Below are 18822 nucleotides of genomic sequence, written 5' to 3' on the forward strand. Positions count from 1 at the left end.
GACAGGGGCTGCTGATCTCCTTTATTTCTAATAGCAAGAAGTACCCCAAAATGTGCCCTATCCCTTTGTTAACAGGGCTGACCGAACTCTCAGGGGACAGAGTTCTGCACTGTTGCATGGAGTAGTGCCACGCACGTAGAATTTGTTTCTGAGCTCTGCCTAACGCAGTGAAACTACAGCAACGGCGATGTAGCCCTTAGCTTTTCTGGCACTGTCTGTCCCTGGGGTGCCAGCAAACAAGTTGTCTTTCAGCATCAGAATTTCAGCATATCCCAGTATGTGCCTAAGGGCAGGGGCAAAAACCATTATTGTTCAATAAGAAATCTTGAAAAAGTGTTTAAATTGTCAGTTATCCTTTAGCTTAGTGACTAACGGATAATCTCTAAAACATTTAAATGTTTCTAGAAAAATATGCAACCTCTACATTTATTTAAATTCCTTTATTGAGTTGAACAGAGGGATATTGATCTTGTTACTATTTCTGAGCACAATATATCCTTAAAATTAAGTAAGGAGCAATGAAATTTTAGATTCCAAATAAAACAGGAGTCATTAATAAATGAATACTATTATCTGCTCTGGTTGTACATCTTTTGGTTTCAGTGACCTGTACAGCTATTTGAGAAGCATCAAAAGGTGAAAAAATATTGGCTAATTCAAAGTCACAAGAAAATATAATAAAAGAGAATAAAACCTCCATGAGCTTCAGTCTGGAAATTTGTGACTACTAGAAATAGATTAGAGGATGTTTACTTCAACAGTTTAAAGGCCGTAATTCAAGCATAATGCAGTGTGCCTGGTACTTGTCAGCACAGGCTCATTTTGCACTGCACGTACATTTACACCGTTGGAAGTTAAAACTTTTTTGAACTCAGTTTTCAGAAGCGTGATAGAACTATATCCCCTTTCAAAGAGTCAAGGTGTTTGTGTAATTGAGGGATTCATTATCACAATATGAAAGCAAGAAGACAGACAATTGTTTTTGAAATTAGAAAACCCTGTATGAGTAGTTTCTGTTTGAAAGGGTCATGACGTTGGAGAAGTTTGCACCAGTGTCAACATACAGAATAAACTGGTGCTATTCCAGTTAAAGGTGTTAACTCCCAGCATAAGCTTTCCTGGAAATTTGCACGGGGGACTATCGGGAGGTAATTACATGTTTGTGAATCTGAGTGGCATGGACAGGGCCAGTCATCTATAGGACCCGAAAGGACTAAGGAAGATTTGTTGTCACCTTGATCATGATAGCAAAGTCCTACCTCTTAAATCTTAAGCAACTGACACAGAAAGCAAACATGAGAACTACAGTGTCTGGAAGGTCTTGTGTATTTGTAATAAGTACAGAATTTGTTTCTCTTCTGTAAGTCATGCATTGAGATGGATTTATATCATTGGGCCTGAACACGGGATTTATTCCCAAGGAATACAGATATCAATAACTGGCGTGCTAGATATGTGTCAACTAACCTGGCTTCCTGCACGAGTGTTGGGTTTTTTTTTTTGTGGGGAGGGAGGACAGCAAGCACCCTGGCACACATGCCATGCTTTGTACTTTTCACACGTGAGCAGTAGTGTTCAACTCTGGAAGAAAAACATACCTGTAAATGCCCTTATGTAGCAAAAGAACAGGATTCACATATTCTGTTTATTTGTATTGATAATAGCGCCTCTAGGTTTGTTTTTTTTTTCCTATAACTGCATTTAACAACTTTGGAGAGGAAGCTGGAAGATAAAATTATCATGACTTAATTCAAATTAGCTATTTTAAAATGTGATGGCACTTTCTCTTTAATGCTGTAAATACTGACATTTGGAAGCTAAATCTTCTTTGTCTAACACCCTAAAGATAGTGTATTCTTTTACAGACAGGCTGTAAAACAAGTTAAGGTACCTTTATCTCTATAGGCAGATTTCCTTCAGCCACCTTGAGATTAAAGTTTTAATCAGCCGATGATTAAGTTTTTCATCACTGAGTAATTAACACTAAGTTTGCACTCAACTGCTAACTGCCATACTAAGAAGGGTGCAGCCCCCATTAAACGCATGCATTAAACCATCAAACTTTAACATGCAAAAGTAAATTAAGGATTATGGAGAAAACAATAAATCTAAGCCTTTCTGTAACAGATGGCATAATTTCACCATTATACAGAGAGTACGATGCTGGTGTGTTCCCCTCGTCCTTTTCGTCTGTTTACCTTTCACAGGAGCTGAGTTCAGCCCTTAGCGACCAGGTTAACACAGTATCCATAGCACAGAGGAACTCTGTTCTCAGCCTTGCACAGAAAGCACAGGTTCCGAGTGCTGCACGAATCCTTTATCAAACCATCGAAAGCTTGAAAGAAGTTGGCCATGACCTGCTTTACATTATCTGGCGTGACGGTTCATGAGAATGTTTGTTCCTACTGTAACATGACATTTAACGATTTGGCCTAAAGAATAGATGCACTTTCAATTGGGAAATTGCAAGCACATGTACTTAGTTTGATGCAAGCTTTAAAATGAACAAAACAGGCAGTTCTTCCAGAAGAGACAGCTTGGGTAATTCACAGCCAGGTACGCTTGGGATTGTTGGAATCGCTACAAGAAGGACGTTGAGGTGCTGGAGTGTGTCCAGAGAAGGCCAACAAAGCTGGCGAAAGGGCTGGAGAACAAGGCTGAGGGAACTGGCGTTGTTTACCCTTGAGAAGAGGAGGCTGAGAGGAGACCTTATCACTGTCTACAACTGCCTGAAAGGAGGTTGTAGAGATGTGGATGTTGGTCTCTATAGTCAAGTAAACAGTGATAGGATCAGAAGAAGTGGCCTCAAGTTGCACCAGGGGAGGTTTAGATTGGATATCAGAAAAAAACTCTTGATCAAAAGGTTTGTCAAGCACTGGCAGAGGCTGCCCAGAGAGGTGGGCGAGTCACCATCCCTGGAAGGGTTTAAAAGACGGGTGGATGAGGTGCTCAGGGATGTGGTTTAGTACTGGGCAGGTATGGTTGGACTCGGTCTCAAAGGTCTTTTCCAACCTAACGATTCTATGATTCTAATTTGATGCAAGCTTTAAAATAAATAAACCGGGCCGTGCTTGCAGAAGAGACAGCCCGGGTAATTCGGGTTTAAGAAGCACCCGACAGCCTCAAAATTGTGTGCGTTTGTACAGAAAGTCCAAACCATTTGGCTTAAATCAGGGTTTCCAGAGAGTTGCTGAAGCCAGTGGGTGAGGAGGGCACAGCAGAGGGTGAGGAGGGCTGTGTTCAGCAGAGAACACAGCCCATCGCGAACGTCCCCATGCCCCAAATGGAGGTTTATATGATTATATTAGAAATAGAATATACAACATATCATAATACAGCGTATTATATCAAATCATAATATTATAATATATCAACATAATAGGTAACATTAATATATTATGTAATATTTTATAGTCCTTAATTACATTATTATTATAAAATAATCAGGCTGCCCAAGGCCCATCCAACCTGGCCTTGAACATCTCCAGGGATGGAGTAGCCACAGCTTCCCTGGGCAACCTCTGCCAGTGCCTCACTACCCTCGTGGTGAAGAAATTCCTCCTTATGTCTAGTCTAAATCTGCCCCTCTCCAGTTTATAGCCATCATACTATAACAGTACCTATTATTCATATATAATTATATTAATAATGATACAATATATTTATCTAATACGTATTATGATATGTGAAATAATAATATATTATAGTAATCTGTTTATTATGCTAATTTATACTTAATATATTACAGTTTTACATAGATGTTTATATATTATTCTATTATGTATATTCTATTACTGCATATTATAATAGTAAATGTAACATATTGTAATTACACAATATATAATGTATATATAGAATATATTAGATAGTAATATATAATAATATAATTAACGTGTCCCTGCCCCTGGCAGGGGGGTTGGAACTGGATGATCTTTAAGGTCCCTTCCAACCAAAATTATTGTGTGATTTAGTAGCGGACAGGTACACGATGATCTCGAAGGTCTTTTCCAACTAATGATTCTGCGATAATAATATATCACATATACAGTTCTATATAATAATATAACTAATAAGAATATACTGATATAATAATTTCTATTACTGCATGTTGCAATAATATAATGTAACATATTGTAATTATATAATATAAAGTAATATATAGTAATATAACTAATATAAATGTGAATATACTAATATAATACTTTATACTATTGCATACTATAATATTATAATGTAAAGTGTTGTAATTACATAACGTATAATAAAACGTATATAGAATCACTAGGTTGGAAAGCACGCACCGGATCATCGAGTCCAACCATTGCTAACAATCCCTAAACCATATATATAGTATAGTGTATATATAGTATACCTATTATATAGTAATTTATAACAACATTATAACTATGTATAATATAATATAATATAATATAATATAATATAATATATAATATAATATATAATACAAATAATATATATGTTATATATGAATGTATATATATGAATATATATACACACATAGGTATCTATAAAAATGTATATGTTATATATACATTCATATATAACAAATATAACACATATATAATGTATATAATATACATAATATACAAAGCCTATATAGTAGGTATATTATGTAGACAAATATAATAACAACATAAATAGAATAGATAATACAATGTATTATGATTATATAATTATCAATTATATTATGAATAGAACATGTTACATTATAATATTATATACATACACATATATATGTGTAGACATGTATAGACGTACATATAGACATAGACACGTATAGACGTACATATATGCATATATATATAGATTACAGCATTATATATTATCATGCGTAGTGGCATCAATTATTATTATTTGTTATTTACTCTCATATGGTATTTACGCATCGGTTTAGGGTCTGTCCGCTGGCGTTCCCCCCCCGCCCCGCCGCTCTCGGCCCCCCGGCACTGCTCCCCGCCGGGCGGGCGGCGCTGCGGGCGAGGCCGCGCGTGCGGGCGGCTCCGCGCGGGGGGATTTGAAACAGCCGCTCCGGGGGCCGCGCGGCGGCGCCGCCCAATCAGCGCGCGGGATTTTTCGCGCTGGTTCTGGCCGGAGGAGGGGGCGGGGCCGCCGCGCGGGATCGCCGGAGCCGCCGCCGCCGCGTCCGCCTCGGCTCCCGCCGCCACCCGGTCCCGCGCCGCCGCCACCGCCCGGTCCCGCGGGGCCGAGGATGCGATAGGGCACAGGTCGGTAGGCTGGGGCGGGGGGGAAAGGGCGCCCGCCGCGCGTGCCCGCGGGCCCCAGGCGGCGGCGGCGGCGGCTGCGGCTGCCTTCGCCCGCGGGGGACGCTGCGGGCCGGGCCCGGGGCACCCGCCCCCCCGCGGGCTCCTCGCCGGCGTCGTGGCTCCTGCCCGCGGCTACCGAGTCCCTTTCCCGGTGGGGCGCGTTTGGTTCGACCCCCCCCCCCCCCGCTCTGCTTCCCTCCATCCTTCCTCCTCCTCTGCTTCCCTCCATCTCTCCTCTGCTTCCCTCCATCCCTCCTCCTCCTCTGCTTCCCTCCATCCCTCCTCCTCCTCTGCTTCCCTCCTTCCCTCCTCTGCTTCCCTCCTTCCCTCCTCTGCTTCCCTCCTTCCCTCCTCTGCTTCCCTCCATCCCTCCTCTGCTTCCCTCCATCCCTCCTCTGCTTCCCTCCATCCCTCCTCTGCTTCCCTCCATCCCTCCTCTGCTTCCCTCCTTCCCTCCTCTGCTTCCCTCCTTCCCTCCTCTGCTTCCCTCCTTCCCTCCTCTGCTTCCCTCCTTCCCTCCTCTCCTTCCCTCCATCCCTCCTCTCCTTCCCTCCATCCCTCCTTTCCCCCATCCCCTCTACCTGATCCTCCCCGAGGGTCGCAGCACCCCCTCCATCCCATTCCTACTTCCCCCGCCATCCTATTCCCGCGTCCCCCATCCCAAATCTTCCCTCCCCATCCTAAATCTTTCCCCCCATCCTATTTCCACCCCCCCCTCCCCAAATCGTCCCCCCATCCTATTCCCACCCTCCCCCATCGTATTCCTAGATCCCTTCTCCCCAAATCTTCCCCCACAGTCCTATTCCCACCCCCCCCATCCTCTTCCCACATTCCCTCCTCCCCAAATCTTCCCACCCCCCATCCTATTCCCACTTCCTATTCACACCCCTATTTTATTCCCACCCCCCCTGCCCTAGCCTTCCCTCCCCATCCTATTTCCACATCCCCCCACCCCAAATCTTCCCCATCTTATTCCCACTCCGCTCTCCCCAAATCTTCCCACCTTCCCATCCTATTCCCACCACTCTAGTCTATTCCCACCCCCTCTCCCCAAATATGCCCATCCCCCCATCCTATTTCCACCCCCCCCCGTCCCATCCTATTTCCACCCCCCCCCCCATCTTATTCCCAGCCACTCCATTCCCACCCCGGTTCCCGGGGGTCTGCGCTGCTGGCCGGGCCCGGCTCTTGGGTGGCGGAGGAGCGGTGGAGCCCGAGTCCCGGCTGTTGCAGCTCCATCCTTCCCCCCCCTCCATGCCTGCCCCCCTCCTCCTCCTCCTGCTCCCCCTTGGCGCTGCGGGAGGTCGGGGGCAGCATAAAGGGCTAAGGGAGAGGTGCCCACCCGTCCCACCTCCCGCTCCCGGGAAGGGGGTTGGAGTCAATCAGTGCAAACCAGAAAGAAAATCAGAGCTTGGGGAGGGGGGGGGGAGGGTGTGTGTGTGAGGGAAATAGGAATCGATAGGAAGGGGAGAAAAGAAAAACGCTCCCGCGGGCTTTAAACCGCCGCCTCCAGGGATGGGGTGGCTGCAGATGTCCCCCCCTCCCCGTGGCGGTGGGGGTGTGCGGAGGTGGAGGCTGCTCCTGCCCCTTCCCTCCGGGTAGGACTGGAATTGTACGGCAGCAGGAGTGGATGTAACTCTGGAAATGTATGGAGGGGGAAGCCATGTTTGATTTATTCCTCCACTAAACACTGGTGTGATGATCCTTCTGCTTACACCCTTCTGCAGTCCATCCTGGACCTGAGTGGCAGGAGAGCCTTGTTAGGAAAACGGGAAGAAAACATTCTTGGGAAGACGTACAGGCTCGTTGGCTCAATCTTCATTAATAAAGTATAAGAGGATAGGGCTCTTGTAACTTGAATTGATATTTGTGTGGTAAAAGAGCCTGGGGAACTTGTATTCCCAAGGCCATAGTTACAGCTCATCCGCTGTGGCTTTACCGCTCTGGGGGTGGAGAAGGGAATTTGCCACACTTCTTGAACGTATTTATACTTGCTTTTTGGTTTTGTTTTTCTTTAAATATGTTGGCTGAAAGCAGGAGTAAATACTAGTAGAAGTACAGAGACAGTAAACAGCGTATTTAAACAGATTTCAGAGAAAACGGGCCTCTTGCTAAAAGGCATTAAACAGGCGAGAGGCTGGTATCAGTCACTGCCCCTGTATTTTGTGTGCATGAATAGTTTCCTTATTGGCATTTGCATTAAAATTGGTTTATAATGATTCTTAAATTTAGGAGCCGGTGCTGCCCACGCTGAGTAAGCTAAATGAGATCTGCTTAAAAAAAAAAAAGGGAAGATTTGTTTGGCGTTCAGTCTTTTCAGATATCTAAGAAAGGTAACTGTAAACACTAGGGTAGCAATGAAGTTTGTAATACATTTTGCAAAGAGTCCTTGCTAGTGGTTTGTGTGGACATATATATATATATATGCTTACTAAAATTCCTTACACGCAGGATGTGTGGCTTTGACTGCAAGGATAATTTGGTTCTTCACCAAAATGTTCGTATGTTAGTAGTAGCATCTCTGTAAATCTATCGCTGAAGCTATTTGCTTGTTCTGCTGTGGGAATTTTGCTCAGCAAATCTAGCATATCAACCTTAATAAACTCCTTGATTTCACAGTGTGGTATTATTGGAGTGTTGGATGTAATCATTGAATAAAACCACTGTTTTGCAGGACAGCTCAGGGTTCAGTACTTAGAGTATGTGCAATTTTTGGTTGTTTCAGTAAGCATCTATATTGTGTATTAAAGCATGCTGTGATTTTCATCTGGTATGCAGCCATCAGAAAATATGACCACCTTTTTTCAGTATTTGAATAAAAAAAATCTCAGAATATTCCTGGGGACTATATGGCCGATTCTTGTGACGGTTATATGAGTATTCACCCTCATACATACTTGGAAAAATTCAGATATTAATTTATCAAATATTACTTGAAAATATCAGAAGAAACTAGGTCATTTATACTTTAAGGGTGAGGGTTTAAAGTAGTTTAGAAAATGGAAATTAAATATAAAATATATTTACTTTTAGTTCAATGTGAATCTGTTAAATGGCTAGTAAAGAATAAAAAAATGTTTTAATATCTGTAGGGCTGTGTGCTTTTTCTGAAGCCAATGGTTGTTTTGCAGATGAGACTACTGCATTTAAATTACTGACTGCATGCGATAGACTGGATATTGCAACAAAAACAACCGCACTTTTGTGGAAGCAAAAATAATTGTTGAGGGAGGGTTGCTTTCTAGTATTTGGGTAGTGAAATTGATGCGTACATGTATGCATACATACGTGTATTTGTGTATATATATTTTTATATATACATATATATGAGTTTGCGTCCAAAACATTGCACTAACAAAATAGCAGAGGAATGGAAAGAAGGGATTGTTTTTCAGTGTCCTATTGTTTGTGGCCCATTCACCTATCACTTTTGCACTGAGCTTGCTTTTTTTTTTTTTCCACCGGTGCCAGTGTGTTTCCCAAGTGAGGCCCTTGTTTCTACAGACTGATAAATGTGTGCCTTTCCTTGTGGTCGATCAAAGCCTATTGACTGCATTGGGACTCTGTGTATATAAAGGTTCACCTGCTCTGGTCAGATTACTGGATCAAGAATGTAGTTCATGATGAGGAGAAGATACAAGCACAATTCTTGCAGCATTTCAGTTGCCTCTGGTCACTCCTGCTTATGTAACTACAAGACTTCTCTTTAAGTTTTAAGCACAGAAGATGGTTGAATGTATGAAAATTGCAAGTATTTTTTTTGTGTGGAACGAGGTAAAGCACCCAGCCTTTCCTGTGGAAAAAAACTCACCCAGGAGCGCTGGGTGGCTCAGTGGGAAGCATCCACAATGTCAACAACAGATACCATAACATTCAGTAATCAAACATTGATAAAGAAATGCTTACTGAGACTAGTAATAATGCCCTAGATGATGATAGCCGCATATTTTAATACTGTGTGGCTATGCTATTTGAGGTCTTTCATTACTTTTCTGGAAAGACAAATGAAATGGCCTTATGGTTGAGTAGCTGAGATAAATCTGGTATATTTCTTGAGTCTAGCCTTTCAATGAAGGAAGAATGGAGATAGTGAAGTGGATCGAAATGGATAAGTAAGTCCACGTTTTTAGGAAGCGGTTAGGTTGTAGCTTTAAAAAATGTCTTCACTGATGCTGGTATCTTGATTGTGTGAGAGAGAAGATGGAGATGGAATATGGCACCAGGATAAGTGGTCAGGTGGTAGTGAAGAGAGAAAATAATGTTACATGAGAGCTTGGCACAGAAATCCAAATTTCCTTTGGTGCATAATTGTGGAGGTCTTGGGAGAAAGGGGGTAAATGAGCAAAGCCTGGTTGGCATGCTGATAGTCACCTTGTGAATTCATGTAGCTGACTCAACTGGTCAGCTATTCTGTAAAATTAATGGTTACTTGGAAGTCTTTGGTTCTGAGAACATTTTTGAAGGAAAAGAGAAACTACCTAAATTCACCCTACACTGCATGTTCAAATTAGCTTCTCTGTGACCTACAGTCATTGGAAGTAATAAGACAGTTGTATAAGTGTATTTACTTTTTTCCTTTCAGTTTACGCTGACAGAAATTACAGAAGTGATGTGTTGAGTGCTATTTTTAATATTTTGATCAAGTTGATGTTGTCCAGCGTAGTTATTTTACATTTTCTAGCAACAGCAGGAAGCGAAGGTTTTGGAACATATTATAAAGGAAACTTAAACCATACGCTGTTCTGCTGCCCTTCTGGTGAACAGCAAGCTACAAAAATATGTAAGATTCCTGGAGAACAGATCATATATACTAATACCTTGTGTGTGGTGATGATAGGTTAATGCACAGTCCATCATGGATTACTTTGCTCGCAAGCAACCTTAAACTTTAACACTGGATAATCTATTGACTCTGGTACATTTAAAAAGCAGCTTCTGTCCAAACTGCACAATAGTTTATACCACAAACTGATTTTTTTTTTAAAATGCATTTTGTGTGCAGTAAACAAATACCTGTTAATCATGGTTGAACCAAAAGCAAGTTTTCTACTGTCCTTGCTAACGTTATTTCTTAACATCATTACATGGGAATTGTTCTGATAATGTTGTGATGAGCTACGTGTGGAAAGTAGATGTTTGAAAAGCTTTTTAAGGTTTCATGAAAATTGGATTAAATCGACCAAGTAGGGAAAAGTGAAGTGCTAGCTCGTATGTACTTCAAAGTATTCTCGTGTTGGGCAAAAATACTTTGCCCTTGGGCACCACTGATGTAGGTTCTCATACTTGACACAATTTGAAACTAATAAAATATATAAGTGACTTAAAGCATGTATTAAAATAGGAAGCCTTCCCAACATGTGGTGGCTCAGTTTCTAGTTTTGTTCCTATCCTTTTAACTTGTCCTATTTTTATCTTGGTGCAAGATAGCAATTTGATCTTATTTTGAACTTCAGTATTCAGCTCCCCAGCACTAATTTGAGTTATTTCATATTCACCCATATTTGCGGTAAGAATAGATATGTGGCAAATGACTATAGCATGATGTGCTGCTGAAATAGATTTTCATAGAAGCTTTAGCATGCTTATCCTGCTGTCTGTTAAGGATAGGGTGGTCTTGTTCTGTTGGCCGAGGGAGATGGCTGTTTAACTGTCTCTGAAACACTTTCTCACTTGTGCCTCACATCACAATAATAAAATACTGACATCTCACATCTGTGCTAAAACACATAACAAATTAGAAAATCATCTTTAAACATATTTGGCCTTGAGGGCTAAAATCAAAATTCCACGTTTTCTTTGCCATGGGCAAAAGCGTAATAGAGAGTGAATTTTTTTCCTCTGCCTTACTAAATAAGAGAGGCAGGCACCAAGGAGCAAAAGATGGAATAATTTGTGACAAAATATTTTCAAGAAAGAAGGCTGAGATTAGGGAAGACTTTATTAGAAACGTGGTCTAAACACCGTTTGAAATATTTTGAAAAGCTAGTTAGAATAAAAGAAGCAATAGGAAGGAGATGCAGTCTCCTGTCACCATATTTGGGACCCATTTCACTTATTCATTATAATAAGTCAGAGTGTAAACGTTCCTGCTGTGCCATGGGTTAGTCTGTGGAGCTGAGGTTCCCAAGATCATGTATCAGATAAATTAGTTGTGGAACTTGCCAGCCCTGGTGGAATGCCATCGGAGCAAAGAACCTGACTGCACTGGCACTCTGAAACATGTAAATTGGGGTGTTATCTCTGGAGTAAAGAATGCCCAGATTCTAGTCTGATAATAAAGCCAGAGGGATTTAAGCCAAAGTATGAACCTTGGAGAGCGGTGTAGGATGAAGGTATGAATATGGATCATTGTACTATACAGTTGCCAAGAAATTTCAATCAGGTACTTTAGAATTAGATTAGTGTTTTAATTTTACTGTGGATGCAAAATGCAGACCATCAGAAGCTGTTTTACAGTAGCACTCCTGAACAAACTGGAAACAAATGCTGTGATGAAATGTGGAACATGACTAAAATTCAGCAATACTGCAAAAAAAAAAAAAAAACCCCAAAAGTACCACATTTAACATGTATAGTAGAAAGTACATCTACAATATCCATTCATCAGATGAATGCTTGGCTCAAGCGGTAGTGATCGTTGAGTTGCCAGAAACTCTGCAAGTAAGGACAGCAACTACAATTGCTTAAAATAACTTATTTCTACAGTCAAAGCTTTTTAGGTATCCCCATGCAAACTAGGCACAACAAAATTTGTCTAAAGAACTAAATTTGATGAGGCAGTGAAGTAATCCACAGAGTGAATGCAGTGCTGAGAGGAAGGACAGCAAACATAAGAGAAACCCATTGCAAACCTCTCGACACAAACATTTTGGAATGTGGACAAGGATTTGGCTTGTTGGACAAGAAAGTGTTTTATATTTCTGTCTCCCAAGTTAAAGGGTTAAGCTACACGTATCTGCAGAAACGTAAAACTTGCCTCAAATTCCAGACCTTTTACCTGTAACAGTCATTATAATTTTTCTTCTGGAGAGATTCTTGATGTTGATGTAACAAAAAAAAATATAGATAGGGAATTGACACACTGTGAATGGCAGTAATGCATTTTGTCAAGACCATGTTCAAGACCCAGCACAGGGAGATACTTCAAATAATGCCCAAACTAGAAAGGCCACTTATTAGCAAGTATTTGAATCTGTTTGGAGAGGATCTAATGTTCTAAGTATCTTGTGAGCTCATGCCTTGTTTGAGAGTTCCTGGCATAGGTCTGCCAGTTGTGTGTATGTTTTTTACTTCAAGGTAATAGATTAAATAATTACCATAATTGCAGGTATGTAGTTGTAGTCTGTATAAAGTAGACCAGAATTAGCACAGTGTGGCCAGGATTACATTACGTTACCTTACAGACACAGTTACATTGATCAGATATAGATGTATATAGTTCTTGAGGAAAGGTGCAGGTCTGTAAGTAAAATTCTGTAGTGCCATTAAATCGGTATTAATTACCTCTGAACTTTGCTGTCCAGTTCTGTATATAATATTATGGGATGTGAGGTTGAATATAGTGGATGAAAAAAAATAAGATTTTTGTGTTACCTGTCCACATAAAGGCAGTGTGCCCAAATACTGCTCCGTGATAAAGATTATGGTACTCTCCTACGTTTACGTATAGCTGACTAGGCTTTGAAGTGTAGACAAGGCATGATGTACAGCAGTGGCACAGTGCTGCTTTTTAGAATTATTCTAATGCACCGAGTGTGCTTCTGGCATCTAAATCTACCCGCTTGGGTGAACAGGTTTTAATGCTGTGTTAGACAAAGACAGCAGATTTTTAAGGGTCTGGGCAAAATGATTGTATCCTCTGTATTAAAATTAATTGTTGTCTAGTCTTATCTGGGTAACGCTGTTTATTTCTGTAGGGGTGTAGCAGATGACATTTTCTTAATACTATGGTTTGATTCATTACTTATATTGATAACTTATTTTGTGGTGTCATCCCAGATTGGATCTTCCCGTCTCAGAATTTGCAAAACCAGAAATTTTTGTGATATTTGCAGTGAAGCTTCAGGCAATTGCTATGCTGTCATGACTGCATTTGGGAATAAGGTCAGAATCATTGGCACAGTGAAGAGGAAACAGACTGTAGCACATTTATCTACTGCAGTGAATATTACCTAGAACCAGGGGATCCAGGTCCTCAAGGTACGGTGCAAGGATCAGAGGTAGGGTGCTGAAAAGATAAAGCAGTGGAATTAAAGAAGGGGTGGGAAATTAAAGTAGGCTGGGACTAGGTGAAAAAGCATAAATAAAGAAGGATCTCTGCACCAAAGTGCTGAGCTATTTGAGAATGTGTTTGGTTCTGCATTCCCAAACTAAGTAGATGCCAGATGCACAACCCTGGTCCACCTGAGAGACGTAAATTCATTGATGAGTAAAGAACTAGACTTGAATGAGTGTTTTGCTGGAGAGGGGCCATTCCCTTTAGCTGAACCCATTTGGAGCTCTTCAGGAGACAGAAAAGTCTGTAATTTGCATTTGAAAACAAAATTTTATTTATTTATTTATTTACTTTTAGCCTTTTGTTAAGCAACTGTTGAGCCCTACCTTTTAGTGTTTATTAAATAGTGGTTGTAAATGCAGTGGTTCCTGCCAGCTGAGGCACCAATGTTCCTCTCTGCTCACCTGCAGAGAAGCAATTCTTTTCCCTTTGATTTGTGGTCCCTCCAACGTAGTATCTATGTTCTCTCTTCAGACAGACATACAATGTTTTACAAGAATTTGAATTTACTCATATTTATCTCCTTCCTCTACCACCCACCTTTAGCAGCAAGAGTGGAAGTGACAAAATCCAATTTCTGCAGCAGTGGAAAAAGAATGTCTCTTCTGATTTTTGAGAAAACAAATTAATGTGAAGGAGTCCTGTTAAAAAATCTTCTAGCTTTACCCTCAGCAGCAAGGGTTGGTTGCAAAAGCCTTTCCTGAGGAGGAATAGAATTAAAGTCTGTCAATTTTTGTAAGCTTGCTTTCTGCAGTAGTAAGAAACATTTGAAGCAAAGAAATTCTTCACTTGACACTCTGCAGTTCTTAACTGTACAAGCTGGTATTGCCTATTGCCTTCATGAAAAGGCAAAATACCCATTGCAGTTGATACAAAAGACACTAACAATTACATTCTGAAATCCTATCCAATAGGGAAAAGCAAGTTAAAAAATATCGATGCTAATTTTTTTTTAAAAAAAAACATTTGGTGGCAAATAAGTGTAAGTGCAACTGTAAGTTCGCTAACCTTTTTCACACAATTCTTGACATGATCTTTTTGTGCGAATGTATATGTCTCTATAATCATTATGTACTATAAGTGTAAAGAAATTTTTGTGTACTCATTTAGAAGTACTTTGTGGGTCAGCCTTGCCAGCTGACTGGTTAACTTGAAATCATTGTATACTACCACAAGGTTAATGTAGTCTTCATTTCATCTGTTCTTAACTTAAAATTTGCTTCTTTGAACTAAAGTTTACTTTTTTTATTCTTTTTGCTTTCCTAGGTCTTTACTAAGAGTAGTGGTAAATTGTTAAAGTTTTGGTATAAATATTTTCAGCTCTCTATCAACTACTACAGTAGTGATTTTCTTCATGAAAGAGAGTGCTTTTGAATTTGCTGAATAAAGCTGGTAACCATTTCTGGCAAACCCACAATGTGATTTTCAGTTATGTGGTGTCTTCTAAAAGTAAATCCTATTTAGATCCTGTAGTAATTTTTCATTTTAATAAAGTGAAAAACAGCCATAATGTACTGCATGAGAGTAAATATCTTTACTCTTATTTGATATTTTAGGGGTTTTATACATGGTGACGTGACTAAGCATACTCAAGTTTCCCATGTATTATAAGCAAGAAGGTGTTGTAACATCACTGATCTCTTTAAGTGTTTTGTTTCATTCTGGTCTGAATATAGGAAAGCCTTTGGTCTTAAAATTGGTGAGGGAATGGAGAAGACTTATCAAAAGGCTGTCTTTACAGAAAAAAGCAGCAGCCATGTATTAGCTTTTTCAGTGCCAGACAGAAGTCTTGTTTGTAGGTAAAAAAAATAGATTTTGTGTGTAACTGTTCCCTTACTGTTAATTTGTATTTTAGGTGTGTCATTTCCCCCCCCCAAGCAATTCACCTGAGAAATGGCTTTAAGAAAACCCTTAGATAGAACAAAAGTGGTATTTAGTAGTGATGCTTGTTGTTGATTACTTTCTCTGTTCACTCCTTTTGGCAGAATTGGAAGGAATGGACTACTCTATTATTTCTGACATGCAAAAAATGCATCTCTGAAATTGCAGCAGATGTGGAAGAAATGAATAATAAATATCACATAAATGATAGTGGCCTGGACAGTGAAGGAGGAATCTGTCATGCAGACTAACTGTATTTGGCTCTTGGCTCCTGTCAGATTGGACCTTCAAGTAATTAATAACATTATTTAAAATGCCTGCAAAATCATTTGTCTCATGTAGAAGTTTTTTTTTAGTATGAGAATGTGTACGAAGCCATTGCAGGGAGTGTCTGATTGTCATTGTCTGATTAAAATATCTAGAGACCTTTCTCTGATAAGGTAAATGTTTAGCTTACTGAAAGCTATTCGTTCACAAGCCAAAATATCATGTTTATTCAGCAGACTACTTGGCTATCATGTTTTTTCCTCTTTGGTAGTGAAAATGGTGCTTGTTGGGTCACCAGACCCTCAATGTGGGACCTATACTAACTTAAGCTCATTAGCTGCTACTCGTGTGTGGTACTTTTGTCCCCTTCCTTTCCCTGCCCTCCCCCCGGGTTTCCTTTTCTATAGATACACAGTCATCTAAGAAAAAGATAAGGGATTGCTTTCACTTCTGCGTGATATGGTGGTCCAGCATGAGTGCACTAATTTAACTACCAAATCTAATCATATGCACAGCTGCTTCAGGACCTTACTTGTACAACTCTGATCAACCATATCTTGTCTGCGATCTGTCTCACCTTATTTTGTGTCCTGCCTTCTAGATCTCCTCGCATTAATTTTAAACTCACAGTACTACGCTGGGTTATCTATTTTCTTTCCTTGCCCTTTTTCTTTTCTGACCCATTGTCCTCCTCTCACAAACAATTTAGTCTTTTTTCTTGCTTATGGTATTGTGCTACCATGAATTTTAGATAACAAACATTATGCAAAATTTAAGTAGCTTCAATTTTGTCCTTCTTTCTTGAAACTCTGTTAATCCTGTGTGTAGATTTGCTAGCTTCTTCCATTTAACAGGACCCCTCCGTGTAGCTTATTTTTTTACAAGGAGGACAGAGGTGCATAGCAACCATTGCCCTCCATTGCTTGTCCTAGAGATGTAGAGGGCAACTTGCAGGTTAGTCGTCAAGTCTCATCTCCCTAGTGGTAGGGGAGATTTACTTGTAGGAACTCACATCTGTTTTCCTTGCCCGTTATTCTGCCTCTTACTGTAAGCCTTTTTTCATCTGGCTTCATTAAATCTTTGTACAAACATGGTCTATTTTCCATATTCTGTGATCAGTATCTAATGGTTCTGATGATTTTACTGACTCAAATTACTGCCTTTATCTTCATCTTCCCATTTACTGTTGGTCTGGGTGCATCAACTTCTCTTTAGCAGTTATACTGGATTTGTTGTGTCTGTAGGCTCTAGCAATTTGAGGGGCCTTTTCCAGTGCTTTTCAGCATTTTTTAGTGACTTGTTTTGGAGAGAATCATTAATTGAACCTTCCCTCACTGAAGTTCTAGAACATACATACTGTGTATCTTCAGACAAATCAAGGTAACCCCTAAAAGTTCAGAGTCTTTCACTGGGTGGTGTTATAATATGGAATTATTAGCCTTAGTTCAATTAGTTAGAAAGAGAGTAACTTTTGAAGCCTTGTCTTTTCACATAGTTATTTACTCGTCACCGTTCAGACATGGTCATCAGCAGCTTGATCGGTATTGAATAGATGATCTCAGGAAGCACTAAGTTACGCTGTGACTCTGATTTTTTTTTTTTTTTTATGTTTTGAAGCTCTTAAACTATCAGTTTTTTAATGCATTCAGTGTTTTGAGATCAAGCACACCAGTAAGATAATCTAATTTGATTATTTATTGCTTTTTTTTTGAGTTGTCCTGGTGTGCCTCATTCCTGATGGCTTTCTAGCTTAAAGAGATAAGTGATGAGAGTGGGAGTTACTATTAATCAAGACAAAACAATACTAGCAGAATTAGGGATTAAATCAGACAGCAGTACAAAATGCAGGCATCTCGATCCAGAAATGCAGGCTCTGGTAAGCGGCTGATGGAGCCCTATTAAAAAAAATGTTTTTCTGCTTAACTTGTGTAGTTGATGGACAGGAGTAAGTCACACAAGTTGTTCTTGGTGAAAGCCTTTTTGTGAGAAGCTGTGCTTGGCAGTAGGGAAGTGGGGAGCCGCGGTGGTGCTGCTCTGGCTGTTCAGGCAACCACAGGAGGGCGTCCGCAGCCGCAGGAAAGCCACTCACTTGGAAGCTTATTTTTTATATAGAGGGGAATGTAGATGCCCAAATCAAATCTCTGTTTTGCATTCTGGCTTGCTCTGTTGAGAATTTGTGGGAAGGAAGTACAGCTTTAGCAACAATTCAATGTTTTGGGTGTTGTTTCTTTTTTTAAGGATGCTGTCATCTCTGTAACCATAAGCGTCACATGTTCCGTAATGGATTTGCCTTTTGCCTAGAGATTTACAGAATTTGTCATCAGTTGTTTCTTAAAATAAATCTGATTTCAGTTAAATCTGCTGAATCACAGCTTGAAACATTGTAGTATTATTAATTGGGTTGAGAGTCTGTCTCATGTCCATGTTTTCAGAGAGGATCCTGTGAAATTACATGAATTTTCTTTCAGTTTAGTGAGTCCTTTGTTCTGTTCTGGTGGAGGTTTGAGTTTCCTTTTGCCTCTGGCTCCACTTCAGCAGGGTTAATGCCATTGGCTAGTTTCCACTCATTTTATCAGAGAATTTATTGGTAATCCAGACTTCATCTGGTTGAAGAAAGATTAGAACCTTTCCTGTGGCAGATGCAGTTGGAGTTCAGGTATACTTGCTCTTCCCTTGTTAACTGCCAGCTTTTCAGGCTGCTGTTTATCCTTGAGAACAGTTTTAATCTCTCAAATGAGGCTGTATAGCTTGTATGGAGACATACCCTTTTATCTTGTAGGTACCTTAGAGCAGCATGTAAAGGACATGGGATCATTTGTTAGGGATGATGGAGCTAGCATTTTTGGATTTTTTTTTTTTTTTTTTTTGCCTGCAGCTTAGTACATGAAGAGGTTTCATGTTGGCCAATTGCTTTCAATTCAGGCTTGACACCCTTAAGAAGCTTTATCAGGCTAGGGTAATGCTCAATTACAAGCATTTGTACATTGCTGCTCCTTATGTAGAGGTAGCAAATACGTAAGATTTGGGAGTATGCCAGTTATAAGTATTAAAACTGTGTACATTCATAAACAAGGTGGTGAGATTCAGAGGAGATTTCTTCCATGGCAACCAACA

At 40.3% G+C, this 18822-nt stretch overlaps 1 protein-coding gene across 5 annotated transcripts in view; it reads left to right on the forward strand.

Moving 5' to 3' along the window:
• Positions 1–18822, forward strand: part of NSD2 (nuclear receptor binding SET domain protein 2) — a 105734-nt gene that overhangs the window by 22263 nt on the left and 64649 nt on the right. Inside the window, exon 1 of one of the 5 annotated variants that reach the window (XM_054065566.1) lies at positions 5110–5246. The exons of the other annotated variants lie outside the window; for them this stretch is intronic. The gene's annotated coding sequence lies outside the window, so the exon portion shown is untranslated. Of the gene's footprint in view, positions 1–5109; positions 5247–18822 lie in introns of those variants that run through there. 5 annotated transcript variants of the gene reach the window in all.

The sequence above is a fragment of the Cuculus canorus genome, chromosome 4 (assembly GCF_017976375.1).
Source record: "Cuculus canorus isolate bCucCan1 chromosome 4, bCucCan1.pri, whole genome shotgun sequence".
In the NCBI taxonomy this organism is placed as follows: Eukaryota; Metazoa; Chordata; class Aves; order Cuculiformes; family Cuculidae; genus Cuculus; species Cuculus canorus.